Source organism: Salmo trutta, chromosome 10 (assembly GCF_901001165.1).
Source record: "Salmo trutta chromosome 10, fSalTru1.1, whole genome shotgun sequence".
Lineage (NCBI taxonomy): Eukaryota > Metazoa > Chordata > Actinopteri > Salmoniformes > Salmonidae > Salmo > Salmo trutta.
The window spans coordinates 1,016,505-1,032,735 of NC_042966.1; the positions used below are offsets into that span (position 1 = coordinate 1,016,505).

The following is a 16,231-nucleotide window of genomic DNA, read 5'->3' on the forward strand; positions in this document are numbered from 1 at the left end:
AAATGGTTACTTACCTTGAGTTCAAACTACAGAGCATGTATTCAAAAGAAAAGCTTAGAATATTGTAAACATTTGTATTTTGTTTTAAAAGAAGGGGGATGTAATATTCATATGTGAATACATACTGAATTATAATTGGATGCATTTTACCGCCGTATCCTACTGTGCAGTGATTGGTTAAGACCACCCAGACGGTTAGGGCATCGTCAGTTGATCGTGGTTGGAGATAGGCGAACATGTAGTTGTAGCTAGTTAATAAAGAGTTATGTTAAGAAACATCCTGTAGTTCTGCGTTTTATTATTTGTACAAAGCGTACAAAACAAGACAAAGCTTACGTTGCAAAAATCTTTGACGAAAAATGATACAGTACTGCTAGCTGGTAAAGTTGGCTAGCTAGCAGTAGCTGCATTTACCTTTACCTTTAATACAAAGACAACCATGTAGCTAGCTAACATTACACTAATCAAATCGTTCCGTTGTAATGTATTTAGTTTCTACAGTACTGCTAGTTGGTAAAGTTGGCTAGCTAGCAGTGGTTGTGGTGTTGACACGTTGAATGATCCATTGACATTTCTCTCTTTACAACATTTCAGTTTCGTTTATTGTAGTATCATTAAGTTTCCTGCCTGTCCAGACCGCTGTGCTTCATGCGCAATACACTGAGAATTTCAGTACAGTACATAGGAAATGACTCATAGGAGTTCAACTGTTAGCGTGGGTGTGTACTCTATTAAAACAAGGCTCAGACTACTCCGGATGACTCAGTGCGAGGCTAGCTTTCAATGGTGAAAACCAACACGGTGTGTTCATCAGATGAACTTTCAGGAATTGCGTTTATACAAGAACGATGGCTTCATACATTCTCTGTGCGCTTTGTGGACTGATCATTGCGACAATAGTGAAACTAAATGGAGTGAATGGGCAAAGTAAGTCAAATATTTTTTCTTAAACTTTGATGTGCTAAAATGTAATTGTACAAAGTTCGTTTACGTTGACATGTCTATGTAAGGGCAAGTAGAAAAAGACTTGTAAGAAATGTTTTATTTGAAAAGCGAAAACTTTATTTTCTCTCACTTTTAATCGCATGAAAATTCGTGTTTTATTTAAGAACATGTAATCATCGCATGGCCTCTCAAATTGAGTCGGATAAAAGGGTTGCTTATCGAGTTTTCTACCAGCTGCCTTCTCACCGGTTCCGCATTCTAATCACCTTATTTCACTCCATCCATGCCAACGGGTGAGGACAGACCTAATTGAATGGTGTAGCCTACTTGTAGTTGGCAACAGAAAATAAATATAACTTCTTTACTTGCTTGAGGATGTATAAATTATTAGCATAATTGGTGACTTTGAACTTGAGAAAAAAAATTCTCCCATTCCCAGCACATTAAGAATTCCTTTATTTTCTAGGGTGGCTCTCAGTTATGAGAACTTGATTATTTATTGCATGCATGTGAGACTGTTTAAGCATTGACCAGACCAGGTAAACAATGTTGAAAATGCTGAAATAGGCTTGCCCTTGATCATGACTCTCAGTTCCATTATATTACACATAAGAGTCATTGGATGAAGGCGTCTTCTGTAAGGGGGAGTTTTGTTAAGATCCTCGAAGCTCAATCTGAACATAAACAAGTGTCGCTTGCGGTACGGGTTTGGAAGCATAAGGACCTTATCTTTCATATCAGCGATAAATAATTTTCAAAAAAACAAAACGTTACATTTATACACACCTTGTTAGGGTTAGTGTTCCCCACTACCATATCTCCATATTCCAGCGATTGTTTACGGAAGACATGAGGCGACCAACTGTACTAAGTATCTAGCATGCTCTGAACACCTGAATGTAAGCGTGACATGGGAAGTGTAGTTGCGTCGGACGGAGGCCCGGTATTGAGCTGTGCAAAACTGCTACAGTAAGTGTGTTTTATTTGAAGGATTCTTTCTTGCTGATGAAATATAAGGGCCATATGTTTCGAAAGCCGTGTCGCAAGCGATGATTATTGACGTTTCGAAACTATAAAACACAGCTTCGGCATGTTACTGGTTGAGAACTGTAGGGAGAAGGCAGAATGCCGTCTAGAGTTTTCCGAGATTTAGCTTGCACCCTCGACCCACGGGTGAATTGGAATTGTGCAGGTGGTGGGGCTGACACTATAGGCTACCAGTGTTGATTTCCTATGATTATTTATCAAATATAAATCTAGTTATCCTCCCCCCTCTTTTCAAGTGACACCTTCTCATGCAGAATATGAAGGCCTAACAGCTAGCACACGTCAATTCTAACATTAGCAGTCATGGAAGACAGACGAAGATGAGAAACCCTTGAAAAATAAAACACTTCCTGATAACATGCATCATCTGCTATCTTACCATGGAAACCCAGACTGACTGTTTGATACTGTAGATTTCATGCAAGTGCTGACTTGTCTCCAATTTCCTGCACTCTTATCTCACACCTTTGTCTTACATCATTGTGTCACTCAGTACTGACCTTTTGGTATCGTTTCACTGAGTTACAAAGCAGCTGATGCTAAATGCAACTAAAATAAGAATCCTGTAAGTATGACTGATCAACACCACACCAATCATAGCCTACATTACACCCATGATTAAAGTAATGTGGAATGGTGAGATAATGGTGCAGGTCATGAAAAAGTATGCATCCTTCCAACTGTTTGCCGTTCATGTTGAAAATTGTCAACATTTTCTCAATTAAGTACATTGCCCATGTGGTAACATGCTGAATTACAAAATAACAAATGACATTGTCAACACCTGATTACACTGGATAGCTAGACCTTTAACCCTTGTGTGACCTTTGAGCTCAAGAAAAAGCAAACGATAATCTTCATCTTATTTAACTCTATCTTTACATCATGTCAATGATTGAATCTATTGATGTGAAGACGTCAAAGTGATCTATTAACTCTGTAAAGTAACAGGTTTTTCATTACATTATTTACAAGTTTGTTTAGTGCTGTGATCACATTTCATTTACCATCATGCTTTATTCTTTACTGAGTTTAATTAACATTGCAGACCTTTTCCTTCAATACTTCTTCACTTTACATATTTATTTAAATGTGCCTTGTCTAAACTACACTGCTCAAAAAAATAAAGGGAACACTAAAATAACACATCCTAGATCTGAATGAATGAAATAATCTTATTAAATACTTTTTTCTTTACATAGTTGATTGTGCTGACAACAAAATCACACAAAAATAATCAATGGAAATCCAATTTATCAACCCATGGAGGTCTGGATTTGGAGTCACACTCAAAATTAAAGTGGAAAACCACACTACAGGCTGATCCAACTTTGATGTAATGTCCTTAAAACAAGTCAAAATGAGGCTCAGTAGTGTGTTTGGTCTCCACGTGCCTGTATGACCTCCCTACAACGCCTGGGCATGCTCCTGATGAGGTGGCGGATGGTCTCCTGAGGGATCTCCTCCCAGACCTGGACTAAAGCATCCGCCAACTCCTGGACAGTCTGTGGTGCAACGTGGCGTTGGTGGATGGAGTGAGACATGATGTCCCAGATGTGCTCAATTGGATTCAGGTCTGGGGAACGGGCGGGCCAGTCCATAGCATCAATGCCTTCCTCTTGCAGGAACTGCTGACACACTCCAGCCACATGAGGCCTAGCATTGTCTTGCATTAGGAGGAACCCAGGGCCAACCGCACCAGCATATGGTCTCACAAGGGGTCTGAGGATCTCATCTTGGTACCTAATGGCAGTCAGGCTACCTCTGGCGAGCACATGGAGGGCTGTGCGGCCCCCCAAAGAAATGCCACCCCACACCATGACTGACCCACCGCCAAACCGGTCATGCTGGAGGATGTTGCAGGCAGCAGAACGTTCTCCACGGCGTCTCCAGACTCTGTCACGTCTTTCACATGTGCTCAGTGTGAACCTGCTTTCATCTGTGAAGAGCACAGGGTGCCAGTGGCGAATTTGCCAATTTGCGAATTTGCCAAACGTCCTGCACGGTGTTGGGCTGTAAGCACAACCCCCACCTGTGGACGTCGGGCCCTCATACCACCCTCATGGAGTCTTTCTGACCGTTTCAGCAGACACATGCACATTTGTGGCCTGCTGGAGGTCATTTTGCAGGGCTCTGGCAGTGCTCCTCCTGCTCCTCCTTGCACAAAGGCGGAGGTAGCGGTCCTGCTGCTGGGTTGTTGCCCTCCTACGGCCTCCTCCACGTCTCCTGATGTACTGGCCTGTCTCCTGGTAGCGCCCCCATGCTCTGGACACTACGCTGACAGACACAGCAAACCTTCTTGCCACAGCTCGCATTGATGTGCCATCCTGGATGAGCTGCACTACCTGAGCCACTTGTGTGGGTTGTAGACTCCGTCTCATGCTACCACTAGAGTGAAAGCACCGCCAGCATTCAAAAGTGACCAAAACATCAGCCAGGAAGCATAGGAACTGAGAAGTGGTCTGTGGTCACCACCTGCAGAACCACTCCTTTATTGGGGGTGTCTTGCTAATTGCCTATAATTTCCACCTGTTGTCTATTCCATTTGCACAACAGCATGTGAAATTTATTGTCAATCAGTGTTGCTTCCTAAGTGGACAGTTTGATTTCACAGAAGTGTTATTGACTTGCAGTTACATTGTGTTGTTTAAGTGTTCCCTTTATTTTTTTGAGCAGTGTATATACAGTGCATTCAGAAAGTATTTAGACCCCTTGACTTTTTCTACGTTGTTACGTTACAGCCATATTCTAAAATTGATTAAAAAAAAAAATCCCCCTCATCAATCTACACACACTTCCCAATGACAAAGCAAAAACAGGTTTTTAGACATTTTTGCAAATGTATAACAACAAAAAAAGCGGAAATATTGCATTTACATAAGTATTCAGACCCTTTACTCAGTACTTTGTTGAAGCAACTTTGGCAATGATTACAGCCTCGAGTCTTCTTGGGTATGATGTTACAAGCTTGGCACACCTGTATTTGGGGAGTTTCTCCCATTCTTCTCAGCAGATCCTCTCAAGCTCTGTCAGGTTGGATGGGGAGCATCGCTGCACAGCTATTTTCAGGTCTCTCCACAGAGATGTTTGATGGGGTTCAAGTCCGGGCTCTGGCTGGCCACTCAAGGACATTCAGAGACTTGTCCCAAAGCCACTCCTGCTTTGTCTTTGCTGTGTGCTTAGGCTCATTATCCTGTTGGAATGGGAACCTTCGTCCCAGTCTTAGGTCCTGCGAGCTCTGGAGCAGGTTTTCATCAAGGATCTCTCTGTACTTTGCTCCATTCATCTTTCCTTCAACCCTGACTAGTCTCCCACTCCCTGCCGCTGAAAAACATTCCCACAGCCTGATGCTGCCACCACCATGCTTCACCGTAGGGATGGTGCCAGGTTTCCTCCAGACATGACGCTTGGCATTCATCTTTTTTTTCCCTTGTTTTTTTTCGTTTTATCTGTCGGCCCTAGCCCCAAACTCAGGCCCTGTGTGTAGTTAACCGACCCTCTCTGCCCATTCATCTCCATTTTACCTGTTGTTGTTGTCTTAGCTGATTAGCTGTTGTTGTCTTAGCTAGCTCTCCCAATCAACACCTGTGATTGCTTTATGCCTCGCTTTTTGTCTCTCTCAAATGTCAATATGCCTTGTATACCGTTGATTAGTATAGTTATCATTGTTTTAGTTTACAGTGGAGCCCCTAGTCCCACTCTACATGCCTCAGATTCCTCCTTTGTCTCACCCCCCACACATGCGGTGACCTCACCCAGTATAACCAGCATGTCCAGAGATGCAACCTCTCTTATCATCACTCAGTGCCTGGGCTTAACTCCACTGTACCCGCACCCCACCATACCCCTCTCTGCACATTATGTCCTGACTCTATTCCACCACACCCAGAAATCTGCTCCTTTTATTCTCTGTCCCCAACGCACTAGACGACCAGTTTTGATATCCTTTAGCCGTACCCTCATCCTACTCCTCCTCTGTTCCTCGGGTGATGTGGAGGTTAACCCAGGCCCTGTGTGTCCCCAGGCACTCTCATTTGTTGACATCTGTAAGCCTTGGTCTCATGCATGTTAACATCAGAAGCCTCCTCCCTAAGTTTGTTTTACTCACTGCTTTAGCACACTCCGCCAACCCTGATGTCCTTGCCGTGTCTGAATCCAGGCTTAGGAAGGCCACCAAAAATTCTGAGATTTCCATACCCAACTACAACATTTTCCGTCAAGAAAGAACTGCCGAAGGGGGAGGAGTTGCAATATACTGCAGAGATAGAACTTTGCAAGCTGTCATACTTTCCAGGTCTATGCCCAAACAGTTAGTCTATCATTTTAAAACTTAATCTCTCCAGAAATAAGTCTCTCACTGTTGCCGCCTGTTATAGACCCCCCTGAGCTCCCAGCTGTGCCCTGGACACCATATGTGAATTGATCGCCCCTCATCTATCTTCAGAGTTTGTTTTGTTAGGTGACCTGAAATGGGATATGCTTAACACCCCTGCAGTCCTACAATCTAAGATAGATGCCCTCAATCTCACACAAATCATCAAGGAACCCACCAGGTACAACCCTAAATCCGTAAACATAGATATTATCCTGACCAACTTGCCCTCCAAATACACCTCTGCTGTTTTCAATCAGGATCTCAGCGATCACTGCCTCATTGCCTGCATCCGCTATGGGTCCGTGGTCAAACGACCACCCCTCATCACTGTCAAACGCTCCCTAAAACACTTCTGCGAGCAGGCCTTTCTAATTGATCTGGCCCGGGTATCCTGGAAGGATATTGACCTCATCCCGTCAGTCGAGGATGCCTGGTCGTTCTTTTAAAATTAATTTCCTCACCATCTTAAATAAGCATGCCCCTTTCAAAAAATGTAGAACTAAGAACAGATATAGCCCTTGGTTCACTCCAGACCTGACTGCCCTAACCAGCATAAAAACATCCTGTGGCGAATAGTCCCTGCGATATGCAACTGTTCAGGTAAGTCAGGAACCAATACACGCAGTCAGTCAGGAAAGCAAAGGCTAGCTTCTTCAAACAGAAATTTGCATCCTGTAGCTCTAACTCCAAAAAGTTTTGGGACACTGTAAAGTCCATGGAGAACGAGAGCACCTCCTCCCAGCTGCCCACTGCACTGAGGCTAGGTAACACGGTTACCAATAAGCATTTCCCTATGGCTGGCTGCCCAGCCCAACAGCTCTACCCCACCCCCACCCCGCAGCTACTTTCCCGAGCCTCCCCAGCTACTCCTTCACCTAAATCCAGATTGCAGATGTTCTAAAAGAGCTGCAAAACCTGGACCCGTACAAATCAGCTGGGCTAGACAATCTGGACCCTCTCTTTCTAAAACTATCCGCCACCATTGTTGCAACCCCTATTACCAGTCTATTTAACCTTTCTTTCGTATTGTCCGAGATCACTAAAGATTGGAAAGCTGCCGCGGCCATCCCCCTCTTCAAAGGGGGTGACACTCTAGACCTAAACTGTTATAGACCTATATCCATCCTGCCCTGCCTCTCTAAAGTCTTCGAAAGCCAAGTCAATAAACAGATCACTGACCATTTTCGAAACCCACCGTACCTTCGCTGTGCAATCCGGGTGCACCTCAGCCACGCTCAAGGTACTAAACGATATCATAACCGCCATCGATAAATGACAGTACTGTGCAGCCTTCTTCATCGACCTGGCCAAGGCTTTTGACTCCATAGCCTTGGTTTCTCAAATGACTGCCTCGCCTGGTTCACCAACTACTTCTCTGATAGAGTTCAGTGTGTCAAATCGGAGGGCCTGTTGTCCGGACCTCTGGCAGTCTCTATGGGGGTGCCACAGGGTTCAATTCTCAGGCCGACTCTTTTCTCTGTATACGTCATTGATGTTGCTCTTGCTGCTGGTGATTCTCTGATCCACCTCTACGCAGACGACACCATTCTGTATACATCTGGCCCTTCTTTGGACACTGTGTTAACTAACCTCCAAACGAGCTTCAATGCCATACAACACTCCTTCCGTGGCCTCCAACTGCTCTTAAACGCTAGTACAACCAAATGCATGCTTTTTAACCTTTCGCTGCCCGCACCCGCCCACCCCTGACTAGCATCACTACCCTGGGCGGTTCTGTCCTAGAATATGTGGACAACTACAAATACCTAGGTGTCTGGCTAGACTGTAAACTCTCCTTCCAGACTCATATTAAACATCTCCAATCCAAAATCAAATCTAGAATCTACTTTCTATTTCGCAACAAAGCCTCCTTCACTCACGCCGCCAAACTTACCCTCGACTTCGGCGATGTCATTTACAAAATAGCTTCCAATACTCTACTCAGCAAACTGGATGCAGTCTATCACAGTGCCATCCGTTTTGTTACTAAAGCCCCTTATACCACCCACCACTGCAACCTGTGTGCTCTAGTCAGCTGGCCCTCGCTACATATTCGTCGCCAGACCCACTGGCTCCAGGTCATCTCAGCTCTACCTTATCTCAGCTCACTGGTCACAATAACAACATCCTGCCGTAGCACGCACTCCAGCAGGTATATCTCACTAGTCATCACCAAAGCCAACACCTCCTTTGGCCGCCTTTCCTTCCAGTTCTCTGCTGCCAATGACTGGAACGAATTGCAAAAGTCGCTGAAGCTGGAGACTTTTTTTTTATATTTCCCTCACTAACTTTAAACATCAGCTATCTGAGCAGCTAACCGATCGCTGTAGCTGTACATAGTCCATCTGTAAATAGCCCACCCAATCTACCTACCTCATCCCCATATTGTTTTTATTTACTTTTCTGCTCTTTTGCACACCAGTATCTCGACTTGCACATCATCATCATCTGCTCATTTATCACTCCAGTGTTAATCTGCTAAATTGTAATTAATTTGCTACTATGGCTTATTTATTGCCTACCTCCTCACGCCATTTGCACACTCTGTATATAGACTTTGTTTTTTTCTATTGTCTTATTGACTGTATGCTTGTTTATTCCATGTGTAACTCTGTTGTTGTTTGTGTCGCACTGCTTTGCTTTTTCTTGGCCAGGTCGCAGTTGTAAATGACAACTTGTTCTCAACTAGCCAACCTGGTTAAATAAAGGTGAAAAAAATTGGAGTGCTGAAAGATGGTTGTCCTGGAAGCTTCTACCAGCTCCACAGAGGAACTCTGGAGCTCTGTCAGAGTGCCCATCAGGTTCTTGGTCACCTCCCTGACCAAGGCCCTTCTCCCCCAACAGCTCAGTTTGGCCGAGCGGACAGTTCTAGGAAGAATCTTGGTGGTTCCAGACTTATTCCATTTAAGAATGGAGGCCACTGTGTTCTAGGGGACCTTCAATGCTGCAGACATTTTTTGGTACCCTTCCCCAGATCTGTGCCTCGATACAATCCTGTTTTGGAGCTCTACGGAAAATTCCTTCGACCTCATGGCTTGGTTTTTGTTCTGACATGCACTGTCAACTGTGGGACGTTATATAGACCGGTGTGTGCCTTTTCAAATCATGTCCAATCAATTGAATTTACCACAGGTGGATTCCAAGTTGTAGAAACATCTCAAGGATGATCAATGGAAACAGGATGCACCTGAGCTCAATATCAAGTCTCATAGCAAAGGGTCTGAATACTTATGGTATTTCTGTTTTTTATACATTTGCAAACATTTCTAAACCTGTTTTTGCTTTGTCATTATGGGATATTGTGTGTAGATTAATGAGGAAACCTTTTTTATTTAATCAATTTTAGAATAAGGCTGTAATGTAACAATATGGAAAAAGTCAAGGGGTCTGAATATTTTCTTAATGCACTGTATACAAAAGTATGTGGACACCCCTTCAAATTAGTGGATTCAGCAATTTCAGCCACACCCATTGCTGACAGGTGTATAAAATTGAGCACACAGCCATGCAATCTCCATAGACAAACATCGACAGGAGAATGGCCTTACTGTTGAGCTCAATGACTTTTTCAATGTGGCACCGTCATAGGATTCCACCTTTCCAATAAGTCAGTTAGTCAAATTTCTGCCCTGCTAGAGCTGCCCCGGTAAGTGCTATTATTGTGAAATTAAATATCTAGGAGCCATATTGGCTCAGCTGCGAAGTGGTAGGCAACACAAGCTCACATAACGGGAGCGCCGAGTGCCTAAGCACGTAAACATTGTCTGTCCTCGGTTGCAACACTCACTACGAGTTCCAAATTGCCTCTGGAAGCAACAAAAACTGTTTGTCGGGGGCTTCATGAAATGGGTTTCCATGGCCGAGCAGCTGCACACAAGCCTAAGAGCACCATGTGCAATGCCAAGCATTGGCTGGAGTGGTGTAAAGGTCACCGCTATTGGACTCTGGAGCAGTGGAAATGCATTCCCTGGAGCGATAAATCATGCTTCACCATCTGGCAGTCCGACGGATGAATCTGGGTTTGGCGGATGCCAGGAGAACGCTACCTGCCCCAATGCATAGTGCCAACTGTAAAGTTTGATGGAGGAGGAATTATGGTCTGGGGCTGTTTTCATGGTTTGGCCTAGGCCCCTTAGTTCCAGTGAAGGGAAATCTTACCACTACAGCATTCAATGTTCGATTCTGTGCTTCCAACATTGTGGAAACAGTTTAGGGAAGGCTCTGTTTCAGCATGACATTGCCCCCGTTCACAAAGCAAGGTCCATACAGAAATGGTTTGTCGATCGGTGTGGAAGAACTCGACTGGCCTGCACAGTGCCTTGACCTCAACCCCATCGAACACCTTTGGTGTCCACATACTTATGGTCATGTAGTGTATATTAGTCTGGTACTGCTGCCTGTGGCTTCTCTAAAAGGATATATGAGGTTTCAGTTTGTAGTGTCTCAAGGGATGTAGCCATTTTTATCTAGTTTATGACGTGTGTCAGTCAGGGAGGAACCACCGTTCAATGCCGCTATGCTTTCAGTCTCACCAACTTCTTTAGAAGTCAAACACCCAAAACAATGCGGCAAAGCTGGTCTTGATGACACATCCTGCCTGTCTCACCATGCTTGTACACACAAAGCCAGTGAGTAATGTTAATTTACGTGTAAGTGCAAAACCAAAGGAATTCCCCAACTCATTTTATAAGAAGAGGAAACCCACAGTTTCTCGGATCTTCTCAATTTCTTTAGACTTGATGTCATACGATTTCTTTATTATTGGGCCAAAACAATTCCTTTCAGAGACCACACAGACTGAGTGCATACCTTTTTTATTGGCAGGTTTTAAAAACATCTACATACTTAGGATGCTGTCCAAAGACTTCAAGCAGATCTATGATTCTCACTGTGCAGGACACTGACCAATGTTGAAGGAAAATAATATATACACACTCCATTCCAATAGTTAATTTGCTTTGGTGAGGTAGAGGAACATTTTCCAATGAGCAAATGTACAGTATGAGGCACAAATTGTGGTCATTCAAAGGGTAAATGCTGTCAGAGGATTAAGCCTCTCCATTTGTTTTTTTTACAGGCCTATGCACCAGTAAAGAGTTCTGGAGTTCAGACATAGACCAATGCGTATCCTGCTCAACATGCAAGCAGTATCCAAAGACCCCTTCATGTAACACTTGTAAGTTAAGTTTGAATGTTCCTTAGCTAATCATTTAACTTACAACTAAATCTTGCACATAACCAATGCTTTATTGTATGCCTAAAACTGTCCCCTTTGACCAATATGTCCCCTTTTCAGGCACATTTACAGAGGAGAGATCTGATGTCTGGAGACTGGCAGCCATTTCCAGTTTCTCTGTGCTGGCAGTTGTTCTGCTCATTGCAGTATTGATCATTGGGGTCATGGTGCATCGATGCACCGCAAACAATAGGCCCCTTCGTGGTAGGGCTCACGGCTACCATCTCCTGATAAACTAACATTGTCAGTCATGAAACTTATTGTAGCATGATGAGGCACACATTTTTTTGTAGCATTTTGACCTCTTTGGGTTCTGGTGAAAATACAGTAAAAATGTTCAGCATTTTTTTTGTTGTTCTGCAGAACCTATTGAAGAGACAACGGGACCTCTTTACCAAGCTTAAACATTTCAGTAGGTATGCATTCCCGCAAATTTGTTGATGTGAACAATTGATAACTGCTATCAATTATTATACATAATTAAATAAGTGTATGTAAGTAGCCTCGATAAGTATGCAAATAGTTTTGTACAAATTGTAATTGTTTTGAAATAATGGGGGATGTTGAGTGAATTAACCAACAAATCTCTCATTACTTTCTCAGCTTCATCTTCCTCCTGACATCGATGTGACAGAACCAAGGGAACACCTTTTGAGGACCAATCGTCAGAAGAAGTTCTGTACAATGGACTGTGGGTATTATTTGAGTAGAGTTTGACCATAATGAATTTATACTGCTAGTTAGTAAAGATGTCCTCACACTCATTAGACTGTTACAGAACCGAGCTCTCACATAGAACTGTGTTGACTCACGCTATCAATCCCGTCTTGTCTGAAGTCAGACTGTACTCTGAGGAAGACCATGTGGTTAGTAAAGAGTAGCTCTCACAGCTCTTTTTGTATTAATGTCCTTTGAGTAGTGATGCTAGTTTTAGCCAGTGTAGATATTCCAATCTATCGATAAGTCATTTGTTCAACAATAAGTAGGTTCAAAAACAGTAGTGAACATGAGACACATCTTGAATGATTTGTATTTATTACCATAACTGTCAATGCTTGAACACCTATTACTGTATTGGTGTCAGACATATTGTACATTTAGCTTATTAGGTAGAATACCAGATAACACACTGCCTCGACTTGCCACAAGCAGGATGAATGTGAATACAGCACAATCAAGCTTTCTGGGCCAGGTTTGACCTACTGTACTTCTAAGACTAAAAGGTTTATATTTGCTGGTCATATATAACAACCTCTTGGTGAAGTATACAAGTGATATGTTAGATGAGTGGTCACCAACCAGTCGATCGGTTATATAAAATATATTTTGATTTGTTAAAAACTTTTTTGGGTTACTACATGATTCCATGTGTTATTTCCTAGTTTGTCTTCACTATTATTCTACAATGTAGAAAATAGTAAATATAAAGAAACTTTGGAATGAGTAGGTGTGCCCAAATGTTTGACCGGTACTGTATATCATTTCCTGAGCTTTCTTATATCTCCTAGATAAAGGACAAACACGTAACCTTGTTTCTTATTTATTTTTTGAATGTCTTTTTGCCATTTATGAATGTGTTATTCAGTATCTTTGGGTTATAGTAGTAAAGGCCAAATTCAATATTATATCAAATGTTTAAATTTTTTTTATACCTAAAGGGGTACTACAATTCAAATAGCTAAATGAGCCACCTTATGATCATCTTAAAATGATTCCATATGTCAGCTTAGAACCCACCCCACCCCCAACAATGCAGAGAAAGTAGATAAATAATATAAAAAACACATAATACAAGTAACAATAGATGCACAATGAGTGACGATAACTTGGCTATATACAAGGGGTAATAGTACCGAGTCGATGTTCAGGGGTACGAGGTAATTGAAGTAGATATGTACATATAACTAGGAATAAAGTGACAGTAGTAGCAGCAGCATATGTGATGAGTCAAAGTTAGTGCAAAAAGGGGTCAATGCATAGTTAACCAAATATCTACTCGGACAAACTATTTAGCAGTCTTATGGCTCGGGGTAGAAGCCGTTCAGGGTCCTGTTACTAGTTTAAACGATTCATTTTTAAAGGAGTAGAATGTTAACATTTGTGCACTGTAGTCTTCCAATCAAGAGGCAAAGGGAAAATAAGTTGTGACTATGAAACTGCTGAAATATATTGGACATTCTTTAACAGGTAATTTTACCATTATACTGTAAAATGTAGACACTGTGTAATGTGTGCACTATGCAGGATAAGTAGCATAACATGGGGGTTCCCAAACTGTTGTGATGGAAAAGTTCTAGGTGGTCCAGAATTCTGTATAGTTTATATCTAAGCATTTAACTCATTCCCAGAAGGAAACAAATAGGGAATCCTTACCACTGTGTTCTGATTCAGAGGGGTTGGGTTAAATGCAGAACACATACACTACTGGTCCAAAATTTTAGAACACCTACTCATTCAAGGGTTTTTCTTTATTTTGAACTATTTTCTACTTTGTAGAATAATAGTGAAGACAACAAAACTATGAAATAACACATAAGGAATCATGTAGTAAGCAAAAAAGTGTTAAACAAAAAAAAAATATATATATATATATATTTGAGATTCTTCAAATAGCCACCCTTTGTCTTGATGACAGCTTTGCACACGCTTGGCATTCTCTCAACCAGCTTCATGAGGTAGTCACCTGGAATGCATTTCAATTAACAGGTGTGCCTTCTAAATTTGTGGAATTTCTTTCCTTTTTAATGTCTTTGAGCCAATCAGTTGTGTTGTGACAAGGTAGGGGAATATACAGAAGATAGCCCTATTTGGTAAAAGACCAAGTCCATATTATGGTAAGAACAGCTCAAATAAGCAAAGAAAAATGACAGTCCATCATTACTTTAAGACATGGTCAGTCAATATGGAAAATTAAGAACTTTGAACGTTTCTTCAAGTCCACTTGCAAAAACCATCAAGCTCTATGATGAAACTGGCTCGCATTTGGACCGCCACAGGAAAGGAAGACCCAGAGTTACCTCTGCTGCAGAGGATAAGTTCATTAGAGTTACCAGCCTCAGAAATTGCAGCCTAAATAAATGCTTCAGAGTTCAAGTAACAAACACATCTCAACATCAAGTGTTCAGATGAGACTGTGTGAATCAGGCTTTTATGGTCGAATTGCTGCAAAGAAACCACTACTACAGACACCAATAATAAGAAGAGACTTGCTTGGGTCAAGAAACACGAGGAATGGACATTAGACTGGTGGAAATTTGTCCTTTGGTCTGGAGTCCAAATTGGAGATTTTTGGTTCCAACCACCGTGTCTTTGTGAGACGCAGTGTGGGTGAACAGATGATCGCCGCATGTGTATTTTCCATCGTAAACCATGGAGGGGGTGTTATGGTATGGGGGTGCATTGCTAGTGACACTGTCTGTTATTTATTTAGAATTCAAGGCACACTTAACCAGCATGGCTACCACAGTATTCTGCAGCGATACGCCATCCCATCTAGTTTGGGCTTAGTGGGACTGTCATTTGTTTTTCAACAGGACAATGACCCACAACACACCTCCAGGCTGTGTACGTGCTATTTTACCAAGAAGGAGAGTGATGGAGTGCTGCATCAGATGACCTGGCCTCCACAATCCCCCAACCTCAACCAAATTGAGATTGTTTGGGATGAGTCGGACCGCAGAATAAAGTAAAACCAGCTAACAAGGGCTCAGTATATTTGGGAACTCCTTCAAGACTGTTGGAAAAGCATTCCAGATGAAGTTGGTTGAGAGAATGCCAAGAGTTTGCAATGATGTCAAGGCAAAGGGTGGCTACTTTGAAGAATCTCAAATATAAAATATATTTTGATTTAACACTTTTTTGGTTATTACATGATTCCATGTGTTATTTCATAGTTTTGTCTTCACAATTATTCTACAATGTAGAAAATAGTAAAAAAAGGAAAACCCTTGAATGAGTAGGTGTTCTAAAACTTTTGACCGGTAGTGTATTTTGGTTGAATGCATTGTTGTGCAACTTACTCAGTATTCCCTTTCCTTTGAAACAATGGAGATGAGTCAATGCTTGTGTGACAATGTTTGTAACACTATTAGTCACCGAATGTTAACCCAGGAAGGAACATTGACAAGTATAACCATAGTTTGAAGCTAAGTACACAGTTATACTAAGTCAGAACACAATTTTAAGGGTTGTGTGTCAGGAGAATGTGGATGGCTGAATAATTACCTATTGCATGTTACTGACAATTACTTCGTTATCAATATTAAGTGGATATGGATAACTGCAGCAAGAAAAGGACAATGTGTATACAGAATTATTTATTTAGAATTATATTTTTGAATGTTTATAGTTTGTGGTAACAGCTAAATGTCTGGATAAATACTGTCAAAGGGACCCCTGCAAAGTTGTTTGTAAAACCAGTGACACCAGCTGACCAACTTTTTGTTACTGAGCAATAACTAACAAGTTGTTAGTTTTTTTGTTTGTTTGTTTGGTTTATGTACATGGGTTAGTGTAGTAATAAGCAATGTTACATGTGAACTCTGGCTGACTTTTGTGTATTATGTTAAGAATAAAATGAGCTGATTTCTTGATATCAACCTTGTATTAAGTTGTTAAACAACAACCAG

General features: G+C 41.9%; 1 long non-coding RNA gene across 3 annotated transcripts; it reads left to right on the forward strand.

The window, feature by feature from the left end:
• Positions 1–768: 768 nt before the first annotated feature.
• On the forward strand, positions 769–13,135 carry LOC115200928 (uncharacterized). 3 transcript variants are annotated; one of them, XR_003879633.1, is made up of 5 exons: positions 769–927; positions 11,445–11,543; positions 11,664–11,846; positions 11,967–12,019; positions 12,207–13,135. It is a non-coding gene; the product is annotated as an uncharacterized LOC115200928 (long non-coding RNA). The 3 variants fall into 3 exon arrangements; XR_003879632.1 differs by having other exon boundaries at positions 11,664–11,807; XR_003879634.1 differs by having other exon boundaries at positions 11,664–11,807; positions 11,967–12,015.
• The last annotated feature ends 3,096 nt before the right edge of the window (positions 13,136–16,231 follow it).